A 13297-nucleotide genomic window follows, 5' to 3' on the forward strand; every position below is an offset into this window, starting at 1 on the left:
CATCTACATATATATATACATATGTACATATATATATACACACATAAATATACATATGCACATATATACATATAAACATAGACATACATATACAGTGGTGTGAAAAACTATTTGCCCCCTTCCTGATTTCTTATTCTTTTGCATGTTTTTTAACACAAAATGTTTCTGATCATCAAACACATTTAACCATTAGTCAAATATAACACAAGTAAACACAAAATGCAGTTTGTAAATGGTGGTTTTTATTATTTAGGGAGAAAAAAAAATCCAAACCTACATGGCCCTGTGTGAAAAAGTAATTGCCCCCTGAACCTAATAACTGGTTGGGCCACCCTTAGCAGCAATAACTGCAATCAAGCGTTTGCGATAACTTGCAATGAGTCTTTTACAGCGCTCTGGAGGAATTTTGGCCCACTCATCTTTGCAAAATTGTTGTAATTCAGCTTTATTTGAGGGTTTTCTACCATGAACCGCCTTTTTAAGGTCATGCCATAGCATCTCAATTGGATTCAGGTCAGGACTTTGACTAGGCCACTCCAAAGTCTTCATTTTGTTTTTCTTCAGCCATTCAGAGGTGGATTTGCTGGTGTGTTTTGGGTCATTGTCCTGTTGCAGCACCCAAGATCGCTTCAGCTTGAGTTGACGAACAGATGGCCGGACATTCTCCTTCAGGATTTTTTGGTAGACAGTAGAATTCATGGTTCCATCTATCACAGCAAGCCTTCCAGGTCCTGAAGCAGCAAAACAACCCCAGACCATCACACTACCACCACCATATTTTACTGTTGGTATGATGTTCTTTTTCTGAAATGCTGTGTTCCTTTTACGCCAGATGTAACGGGACATTTGCCTTCCAAAAAGTTCAACTTTTGACTCATCAGTCCACAAGGTATTTTCCCAAAAGTCTTGGCAATCATTGAGATGTTTCTTAGCAAAATTGAGACGAGCCCTAATGTTCTTTTTGCTTAACAGTGGTTTGCGTCTTGGAAATCTGCCATGCAGGCCGTTTTTGCCCAGTCTCTTTCTTATGGTTGAGTCGTGAACACTGACCTTAATTGAGGCAAGTGAGGCCTGCAGTTCTTTAGACGTTGTCCTGGGGTCTTTTGTGACCTCTCGGATGAGTCGTCTCTGCGCTCTTGGGGTAATTTTGGTCGCCCGGCCACTCCTGGGAAGGTTCACCACTGTTCCATGTTTTTGCCATTTGTGGATAATGGCTCTCACTGTGGTTCGCTGGAGTCCCAAAGCTTTAGAAATGGCTTTATAACCTTTACCAGACTGATAGATCTCAATTACTTCTGTTCTCATTTGTTCCTGAATTTCTTTGGATATTGGCATGATGTCTAGCTTTTGAGGTGCTTTTGGTCTACTTCTCTGTGTCAGGCAGCTCCTATTTAAGTGATTTCTTGATTGAAACAGGTGTGGCAGTAATCAGGCCTGGGGGTGGCTACGGAAATTGAACTCAGGTGTGATACACCACAATTAGGTTATTTTTTAACAAGGGGGGCAATTACTTTTTCACACAGGGCCATGTAGGTTTGGATTTTTTTTCTCCCTAAATAATAAAAACCATCATTTAAAAACTGCATTTTGTGTTTACTTGTGTTATATTTGACTAATGGTTAAATGTGTTTGATGATCAGAAACATTTTGTGTGACAAACCTGCAAAAGAATAAGAAATCAGGAAGGGGGCAAATAGTTTTTCACACCACTGTATATATAGCAAAATACCCGCGCTTCGCAGCGGAGAAGTAGAGTGTTAAAGAGGTTATGAAAAAGAAAAGGAAACATTTAAAAAATAACATAACATGATTGTCAATGTAATTGTGTTGTCATTGTTATGAGTTTTGCTGTCATATATATATATATACATACACATACACACATAAACATATATATACATATACATATATACATATATATACATATCTACATATACACATATCTACATATACACATATATATATATATATATATATATATATATATATATACAGTGGTGTGAAAAACTATTTGCCCCCTTCCTGATTTCTTATTCTTTTGCATGTTTGTCACACAAAATGTTTCTGATCATCAAACACATTTAACCATTAGTCAAATATAACACAAGTAAACACAAAATGCAGTTTGTAAATGGTGGTTTTTATTATTTAGGGGAGAAAAAAAAATCCAAACCTACATGGCCCTGTGTGAAAAAGTAATTGCCCCCCTGAACCTAATAACTGGTTGGGCCACCCTTAGCAGCAATAACTGCAATCAAGCGTTTGCGATAACTTGCAATGAGTCTATTACAGCGCTCTGGAGGAATTTTGGCCCACTCATCTTTGCAAAATTGTTGTAATTCAGCTTTATTTGAGGGTTTTCTAGCATGAACCGCCTTTTTAAGGTCATGCCATAGCATCTCAATTGGATTCAGGTCAGGACTTTGACTAGGCCACTCCAAAGTCTTCATTTTGTTTTTCTTCAGCCATTCAGAGGTGGATTTGCTGGTGTGTTTTGGGTCATTGTCCTGTTGCAGCACCCAAGATCGCTTCAGCTTGAGTTGACGAACAGATGGCCGGACATTCTCCTTCAGGATTTTTTGGTAGACAGTAGAATTCATGGTTCCATCTATCACAGCAAGCCTTCCAGGTCCTGAAGCAGCAAAACAACCCCAGACCATCACACTACCACCACCATATTTTACTGTTGGTATGATGTTCTTTTTCTGAAATGCTGTGTTCCTTTTACGCCAGATGTAACGGGACATTTGCCTTCCAAAAAGTTGAACTTTTGTCTCATCAGTCCACAAGGTATTTTCCCAAAAGTCTTGGCAATCATTGAGATGTTTCTTAGCAAAATTGAGACGAGCCCTAATGTTCTTTTTGCTTAACAGTGGTTTGCGTCTTGGAAATCTGCCATGCAGGCCGTTTTTGCCCAGTCTCTTTCTTATGGTGGAGTCGTGAACACTGACCTTAATTGAGGCAAGTGAGGCCTGCAGTTCTTTAGACGTTGTCCTGGGTCTTTTGTGACCTCTCGGATGAGTCGTGTCTGCGCTCTTGGGGTAATTTTGGTCGGCCGGCCACTCCTGGGAAGGTTCACCACTGTTCCATGTTTTTGCCATTTGTGGATAATGGCTCTCACTGTGGTTCGCTGGAGTCCCAAAGCTTTAGAAATGACTTTATAACCTTTACCAGACTGATAGATCTCAATTACTTCTGTTCTCATTTGTTCCTGAATTTCTTTGGACCTTGGCATGATGTCTAGCTTTTGAGGTGCTTTTGGTCTACTTCTCTGTGTCAGGCAGCTCCTATTTAAGTGATTTCTTGATTGAAACAGGTGTGGCAGTAATCAGGCCTCGGGGTGGCTACGGAAATTGAACTCAGGTGTGATACACCACAGTTAGGTTATTTTTTAACAAGGGGGCAATTACTTTTTCACACAGGGCCATGTAGGTTTGGATTTTTTTTTCTCCCTAAATAATAAAAACCATCATTTAAAAACTGCATTTTGTGTTTACTTGTGTTATATTTGACTAATGGTTAAATGTGTTTGATGATCAGAAACATTTTGTGTGACAAACATGCAAAAGAATAAGAAATCAGGAAGGGGGCAAATAGTTTTTCACACCACTGTATATATAAATATATATACAGATACACATACACATATATATACATATATATATACACATATCAATATATATATACACATACATATACACACATACATACATATATATACAAGGGGGCTCCGCCCCCTGCTCGCTTCGCTCGCCTACCCCCGGCGTTTTGAACCCGTGCCCGCTGGGCAGCTACGTGTCCGGATGACGCATGTTTAATACGGAGCGTTTGCCCGTGTCATTCTGGAGTCCCCCACTGGTAATACAGAGCTTCGTCCGTACTATTACGCGGTGCATTTTGGACCACTGCGGACCCCGTAGTTTTTCTCGTTTCAGTTTGTATCTTTGGTCAGTTGAGCTCATGTTTTTCAAGCTTTTGAATTCCGGTCTTCATTATCTGTAACCTGCTGTCCATGTGCGTGGCCCCCTTGTTCAACCTGTTTATGACGTTTTACTTTGCTTTCTACTCTGTCTTTAATTTCTGACCTAGCTTTATTCCGGTTTTGTTTCAATGACACTGGGTCCGTGGTGATTATATGTAAAGGAGGCAGTCTAATTTTACCCTTTTGACAACTACGTGTAAATTCATTATTTGTATTGCCAGTTGTTTCTTCTGGGAAGTTAAGTGAATGACAATGATTGCAAATGACATTCATTAATCCCAATGAATTTTCCTCAATAGTGGACTCATTATTGAAGGCGTTGTCAGCCAACTGGCGTAAGCATTTAGCAGGTGTCTGGCGTTGATGTCCGCGACGGGCATGTTTTGCTTGTGGCGTTTGACTGACGCGTTGTTGCATGTACATTATTTGTGACGCGCTATTTTGTAGTTTTAATTGATTTGCCACCGCTTTGCGAAATAAGGAGGATCGCACTCACTGTTAATATGTATCCTTTTCTGCAGTTGAACGGTTAATAGTGCTTTATTGTAAGGAGATACACCTATGCTCACACCTATGCTGCCTAGTGTGAAGGTGTTCAGATGACATATGTTTAATATGGACGTTTCCTTTAGAAATGTGGTTTTGGGTGTCACTTCTTATTGAGGGGGGGGGGGGGGTTGAGGATTGTTGTTGCGCGAGCGTCTTCTTTCTTTTTGTGTCCCATGGGCTTGACACCTACGCCGACACCCATGCTGCCTAGTGTGAAGGTGTCGACGTTCACTTTAGAATATGTGGCTTTGGGTGTCACTTCTTATGGATGTGTGGGGGGGATTGTTGTTGCGCGAGCGTCTTCTTTCTTTTTGTGTTCCTGTGTCTTGTTTGAATCCCCCTCTTTGTGTGTGTCCAGTCCCTTGCTTGTAGGGTCTGTGGGGTGGTTTTGTGTTCTTTTTTATTGTCTTCCATGGGCTTGTTGAATCCCCCTCTTGGTGTGTGTCCCATCCCGTCCCGTCCCGTGCCTGTAGGGGGGGGGGGTCGTGCCTTGCCGTTGTGCGCTCGTCTGTTCTTTTTTTTTGTTGTGTTTAGTTTCGTGTGCAATATGTTTTGTGCTTTGCCCGCGGGTGAGTACTTTTTTATGTGCCTTTTCCTTTTTTCGGTGCTTGTGTGACTCCTTTTTGTATGTGCTCACTCCTTTTTTCTGTGGTCTTGTCCGCCACTCGCGGCCCTTCATCCGCCTTTGTCACCCTCTTTCTCGGCTCCTCAGCCGACTCTCGCGGACTCTTTTTGCGCCTGCGCAGTACGTCTTTTTGCAGCTACGGCCCATGGCCGGATGTGCCTGCGTCCATCATCCGGTTTAGCATTCTCGGTTAGTAATATAGATATACACACACACAGACACATATATATACATATATATTTACATATCTACATATATATACACATATATATACATATCTACATATATATATATAGACATACATATATACATACATATTGACATATATACATATATATATTTACATATCTACATATACATATACACATATATATACATATCTACATATATATATATATATATAGACATACATATATACATACACATTGACATATATATATATAGCAAAATACCCGCGCTTCGCAGCGGAGAAGTAGTGTGTTAAAGAGGTTATGAAAAAGAAAAGGAAACATTTTAAAAATAATGTAACATGATTGTCAATGTAATTGTGTTGTCATTGTTATAAGTGTTGCTATACACACACACACATAAACATATATATACATATATACATATCTACATATACACATATCTACATATATATATACATATACACATCCACATATATATATATATCAACATATATATATATATATACACACATACATACACACATATGTACATATACACATACATAGATACATATACATATATACATATACACATACATAGATACAGATACACACACATACATATATATACACACATACATACATAGATACACACACACACACACATATATATATATATATATATATATATATATACACATATATATACATATCTACATATATATCTAGACATACATACAAAAATACATTGACAGATATATATATATACATATCTACATATATATATATGTAATTGTGTTGTCACTGTTATGAGTGTTGCTGTCATATATATATATATATATATATATATATAATATTCACACACACACATAAACATATATATACATATATGTACATATACACATATATACATATACTGTATATATATACATATACACATCTACATATATATACAAATATATATATATATACACACATATCACACATATATATATACACATACATATACACACATATACATATATACATATACATACATACACATACATATATATATACACACATACATACGTACATACGATTAATAAAGTATCTATCTATCTATCTATCTATCTATCTATCTATCTATCTATCTATCTACATACACACACATATATATATATATATATATTTACATATCTACATATATATACACATATATATATACATATCTACACATATATACACATATATATACATATCTACATATATCTAGACATACATATATACATACACACATTGACATATATATATATATATATATATATATATATATATATATATATATATATCAAATGAATGTGAACCTTTTGTAGGGTCTGTCCCTGAGACTTATTGTCATTGCGAAGCAGAGCCTTAGTGGAAATTGGAGGCGTTTGAATTGAAATGGGAGATCAGAGGGTATAACGGGGATGCGAGGAATAAAAACTCTCTCCCCTGAGCCACCGCCAGTAAAAATAGTTGCCTGAATGACGTTCTTTTGGAGACACGTGACCTGAAGTCTCGTGCCGTCACAAAGTTTCAGTGGCTGTACGGAAATCCACAATCGGTTTCATATTGTTTTCGTACCTTATCAATTGTGTAATGTGTTTTTTGAACAGGTTTGATTCATCGAAGTAATCACTCCTGCTGCGTTGAGTCACTTCACGTGAGCCGATCTCTTGTGTGATGTTGCGATGTCCAGGGGTTTATTTAATGTTAGCTAAGACCCGGCAGTTAAAAGTTTCTCGCTACAGCAATTTTAACTGTCACAAAGTGATCCAAACTGTCGTTTATACCTGGTGTCTTCTCATTAAACTTGTATCTCGCGAATGTGGCATTGCAAACTGCAGCGGGTCAGTTCACGTGCTTACATGGGAGGCGTGATGACGCGATATATTTTGATATATATCAAAATACCCGCGCTTGGCAGCGGCGAAGTACTGCTGTAAAATTTTTATTAAGAAGAAAAGTAAACCTTATTAAACTGAGGGAAAATGAATCAATAATTATTTCTTAAGGATCTCTTTGTATACCATGTTGTCAGTTTGCCCTTCCAGTTCTAATATGACCAAGATGTGTGCTGAGCTTACTCTTGAGCATGAAATCTAACATGGTTTGTGCCCTTCAGAATGAAAACAGTTTGCATTCACCTTTTTAATAAAAGGCGAGCTTTTAAGCCTGAGAAATCACCCCGTAAATGCACACGTTTAATTGCACGTGTTAATATCAATGCTTACACAGTATTAAAAGACACTCAACAACGGAGACTTATTAATTGTCATTGCTAAGCAGAGCTTTAGTGTAAATTGGAGGCGTTTGAATTGAAATTGGAGATCAGAGGGTATAACGGGGATGCGAGGAATAAAAACTCTCTCCCCTGAGCCACCGCCAGTAAAAATAGTTGCCTGAATGAGGTTCTTTTGCAGACACGTGACCTGAAGTCTCGTGCCGTCACAAAGTTTCAGTGGCTGTACGGAAATCCACAATCGGTTTCATATTGTGAATTTCCCATTGGGATTAATAAAGTATTTATCTATCTATCTATTGTTTTTGTACCTTATCAATTGTGAAATGTGTTTTTTGAATAGGTTTGATTCATTGAAGTGATCACTCCTGCTGTGTTCAGTCAGTTCACGTGAGCCGCTGTCTTGTGTGATGTTGCGATGTCCACGGGTTTATTTAATGTTAGCTAAGATCCGGCAGTTAAAAGTTTCTGGCCACAGCAATTTTAACTCTGTCACAAAGTGATCCAAACTGTCGTTTATACCTCGTGTCTTGTCATTAAACTTGTATCTCGCGAATATGGCATTGCAAACGGCAGCGGGTCAGTTCACATGCTTACATGGGAGGCACACACACACATATATATATACACATACAGATATATATATATATACACACACATATATATATATACACATACAGATATATATATATATATATATATACACACACACACACATATATATATACACATACTCATTGTTATGAGTGTTGCTGTCATATATATATATATATATAATATATGTGTATGTGTATATGTATATATATATGACAGCAACACTCATAACAATGACAACACAATTACATTGACAATCATGTTACGTTATTTTTAAAATGTTTCCTTTACTTTTTCATAACCTCTTTAACACACTACTTCTCCGCTGCGAAGCGCGGGTATTTTGCTAGTATGTATATATATATATATATATATATATATATATATATATATATATATATATATATATATATACACACATACACATATATTTTATATATATATATATATATATATATATATATATATATATATATATATATATATATATATATATACACACATATATATGTATATACACATATATAAATATATATATATATATATACATACATATACACACATACATGCAGTTTCAATAACATAGAAATCAATATAAACAACATTAACATCATTATCATATGAGAATATGAAGTAATATATAAGAAGCACATTTCATATAAATATAAATTATTAAACAGTAAAATCTTTTTTTGTAATTTGCTACCGTGGCTATTCGTTTGTCTGTCCAGGATTTTAAATCACCTGTAGCTCGCAAACCGTTTCACCTATTGACTTGAAATCTGGTACACATATAGAACGTCACGTCTACTATCCGCTTTATGGGTGATGATTGTATTACTCTTTTTATCCATCCATCCATCCATTTTCCAACCCGCTGAATCCGAACACAGGGTCACGGGGGTCTGCTAGAGCCAATCCCAGCCAACACAGGGCACAAGGCAGGAAACAATCCTGGGTTTTTATCTTTATTTTATTTTATTGTAGAATCAACTCCTATCTGCGCACACCAGGGCGGCCGTGGGCGGATGCGCATGGTGTATTCACTCCACGTTATCGTGCATTGCGCTGTCACTGGTATTTTGATAAAAGAATTTGAACAACATATAAGAAGCGTATAAATTATTAAACAGTAAAACATTAACATTTAAGAAGTAAAGTTACATTAAGTACTACTGCAGTGCCTTCGGGTATACCTCATTTTTTGTTTGCCCATTACATGCTTAAATGTATACATTTTTTGGTGCACCTACCCGAGAACACGCGACATATAACCGAGCGTGGGAGAAGCATGGATTTTAAACACGCGTTGAGTTCATCTGCTGGTCTCCCTCGTGAAATAACTGGTAATGTTTGACTAAAATCTACAGCGAGTAAAACGACGTTGCCTCCTATTTTTTTTTTTACTATCTCTGAGATCTTGCTTTTTTCGGTTCAAGGCTTCATAAGCTCTTTTATGTTCTATGGTGTACTTATCCCAACCCATCATCTTTGAATGTTGCAAGACTTTCGCCTTGTATGTAGATCGGGGTAATTACATTCATTGCATTCCTAGTCTGAATCACAATCTGATTGTATGGGTGGTTACCTGGCACTGTAGGGTTGCCACCCGTCCTTTAAAATACGGAATCGTCCCGTATTTGAGAATGAAATTGCGCGTCCCGTTTTGAATCAATACGGGACGGGATTTGTCCCGTATTTTTTTTATAATTTTTTTTAAAGCAGCATCTCATGCAAATCATCCCACACGCATTTTATGAAGATGCCTCCTTTCCTACTTTTGATTGGGTAATACTTGATGTCATCGTTAGTTTGATTGGTCTTTTTAACTGTCCAGTGAGGAGGGCGGGTCTTTTAAGTAGAGTCTGCAAACTGTTGGCACTGGGATGTGGCACCCGCTGTAGTATGCGTCCCTTATTTTTTTGTATTAAAAGTGGTAACCCTACCTGGCAGGTAACACTTATGTTTGGTCATGAAGTCGTCTAAAATCCGCCACGTGCCCTCTTTTAATTGTGAGAAGCAGATATATATAGCCAAATTCTCGCGCTTCGTTGCGGCGAAGTACTGCTTTTAATTTTTTAAGAAGAAAATAAAACCTTTTTAAACGGATCGAAAATATACCAATAACAATTTGTTAAGGATCTGTTTTTTTGTGAACCTCGCTTTTCACAGCTGTCCCGCTACGGCGTGTGTTTCGTTTATTTGACAGTATGTAGATCGTGGTAATTAAATTCATGGCATTCGTTTTCTGAATCACAATCTGACTGTATGGATGGTTACCTGCCAGGTTACGCTTGTGGTTGGTCAGGAAGTCGCCTTACATCCGCCATGTGCCCTCTTTCTGTTCCCAGAAGCTGATCATAGAATGGTTTTAATAGTTTACTTTCAAATAATGCACAGAGTATGCGACACGTGTTTCTCCTTAATTCTGGGCTCATCAGGCATACACACTCACTGCATCCCCTCTCAAGAATCGAATATCGCCAGAGTTGAAGCCCCTAACGTTGCGGTCAGCAAGTGGGCTAACATCCGCCATGTGCCGTCTTTCAGTTGCGAGAAGCAGATCATAGAATGGTTGAAACTGTTGCCCCTAACGTTGCGCTACGGCGTGTGGTTCGTTTATAGTTCGTGTCTTCTCATTAAACTTTTATCTCGCAAATATGTTATTGCAATCCGCAGCGGGAACGTTTCTATAAACTTAATTTAAACTTACGTTTTACACCGTGCTTTGTTTCCCTTATGAACATGCTTGTATGCTTCACTCGCTCCCTTCTCAATTGTTTAATGAATTTTTTGTTCTTCGCTGTTTGCGGCTCCTCCTTCATTTGTCCCTACTGCGTTCACAGTCTTTTCACGTGATTACGTGGGAGGCGTGATGACGTGACACTCAACTCCTCCTCCCACGGCCATCGAGCTGCCGTCCATTACAGTATATTGTGAAAAAAGAGGTTCCAGTTATGACCATTACGCGTTGAATTTCGAAATGAAACCTGCCTAACTTTTGTAAGTAAGCTGTAAGGAATGAGCCTGCCAAATTTCAGCCTTCCACCTACACGGGAAGTTGGAGAATTAGTGATGAGTGAGTCAGTCAGTCAGTGAGTGAGTGAATCAGTCAGTGAGGGCTTTGCCTTTTATTATTATAGATAAAAGTGCAAGTGTTTATTTGATAAGACTAAAGTCTTCACACTTTATACATTTCAAGTCATTATTAGTATAACATGGAAAAGGTTTCTGCTTTAGGCATGTGTTCAGCATTTCTTGCCTTACATTTATTTCCATTCATCCTACACTTACCCAGATCTTTGTATACATGGAACACACATGAAATGCATGTATTCCAAATAACAATATACTGTATTATTTACCCTATACAACTCCAGGAACCTCACACACACATAAGGAGCCTTGGCTTGAACTGAGAGAACTTTTTGCCCGAGCTGAGCTCCGTCAAGGTGGGGGATGGGACAGCAAGCTGCTTTCTGCTTGTGGTGATTGGCATATTTACAAAAAAAAGACGCTGATGGAGAGGTGCAAAGGGATTTAAGATGGGCCAGGATTACAAGCTTTTTTGTAGGCTTCAGGAATTCTTGTGTTAAGAAATGCAAATTTGACTGGTGAAAATTTAGAAAAGGAGCTGGATGGAGTGGGAAGACAGGGAAAGATATAAATGGATGGTGGATTTATGTTAGTTGAATTATTTAGATGTTTTTAATTTTATTAGGAAAAAATTGAGGAATTTTTCACAGACTTCAGTAGAGATGGTAACTCTACTGAACTCAACAGGTTGAAGTAGTTTATTAACTACAGAGAACAAAATGTTTGAGTTATCATAGCCACTTTCTATTACTACACCATAATGTGTGTTTTTGGCTGCAGTTACTGCATACATGTAAGCCCTCTGGTGGTCAGAGAAAGCCAGAATATGCACAGTGAGGAAAGCCTTACATGACATTCTCTCAAAGCGTTGGCCATCTGCTTTCAAAGACCATAATTCGGAATCACGCCATGGAGTTGAACACTTAAACTAAACCTCATTATGTTTTAAAGGAGCTGTTTAATTTAGTGCTGAATGAAGGGCTGAGATATAGTAGTCAATAAGAATATCTAGAGTAGATGGAATAGGGGATGACAAGAAAAGATCAGAGATAGATCCAGCAAGGATAGATACTGTATTTTTAAGGTTTCTGAAAGAAAATCAGCATTTACAGGAAAGAGGAGGGAGAGGTAATGAAACAGTGAAAAGTACTGGTTTATGGTCAGAGAATTCCAAACCATTGCTATAAGTGTTGCCAATAGATAAGCCAGATATGCTGATCAGGTCCAATATATGACCACCAGAGTGGGTAGGAAAATCAACATGTTGCACCAAATCAAAAAAAATCCAGTTAAGGATAGGAATTCACTCCTCAAGTTTACATGTAGAAATGTCAATATGGATGTTGAACTTGCCAAGAGGAATGACTCTCTGGGAAAGGAAACTTAAGTGGGTTAGTAGTTCAGTCAGATCAGATAAGAAAGACACAGTGTATTTTGGAGGATGATAGCGAACAATGAGTAAGATAGGACCAGATTTTGTTATTAGTTTAAGAGCCAGAGTCTGGAAAGATAAAGGTCAGTCAATTAGGATTCTTCAGCAACTACTGTGACCCCTTTGTCTTGTCTTGAGCTGTGGGCCTCTGTGAAGCAAATGTATCTGGGTGGGGTCTCCTCCATGACAGACATAAAATTCCTTAGTTTTGCCAAATTTCTGTTAGGCATAGCATATCAAGTTTGGAATCTGTATGAGGTTTATATGGAAACATCATATTGAACAAATACTAGGAAATTGTAAACTTTTTCTTAACGTAATTAGATGCCTGGTGGAATACGATTAAGGGGCAGATAAAATATCTATTATTACACTTTAGTGTGCATTTATAAGATCAATTATGGATTATCGGTGTATTGCTTATAGATCTGCTGCTGCATCTATTCTGGAAAAACTGCATGGTATATAAGCACACAGGCTTTATGTATGTTCTGTGACGCATTGAGATGGAAGTTCAGGCAATTACAATTGCGAAGGCTTGAGTTGGCTATGACATACATGTTACATCTTTGTGGTCATGAAT

General features: G+C 37.7%; 1 protein-coding gene across 4 annotated transcripts in view; it reads right to left on the reverse strand.

Moving 5' to 3' along the window:
• LOC114658096 (protein BANP-like) overlaps positions 1-13297 on the reverse strand; it is a 283298-nt gene that overhangs the window by 101643 nt on the left and 168358 nt on the right. The gene's annotated exons all lie outside the window — the stretch shown is intronic.

The sequence above is a fragment of the Erpetoichthys calabaricus genome, chromosome 9, assembly GCF_900747795.2.
Source record: "Erpetoichthys calabaricus chromosome 9, fErpCal1.3, whole genome shotgun sequence".
NCBI classification, from domain to species: Eukaryota; Metazoa; Chordata; class Cladistia; order Polypteriformes; family Polypteridae; genus Erpetoichthys; species Erpetoichthys calabaricus.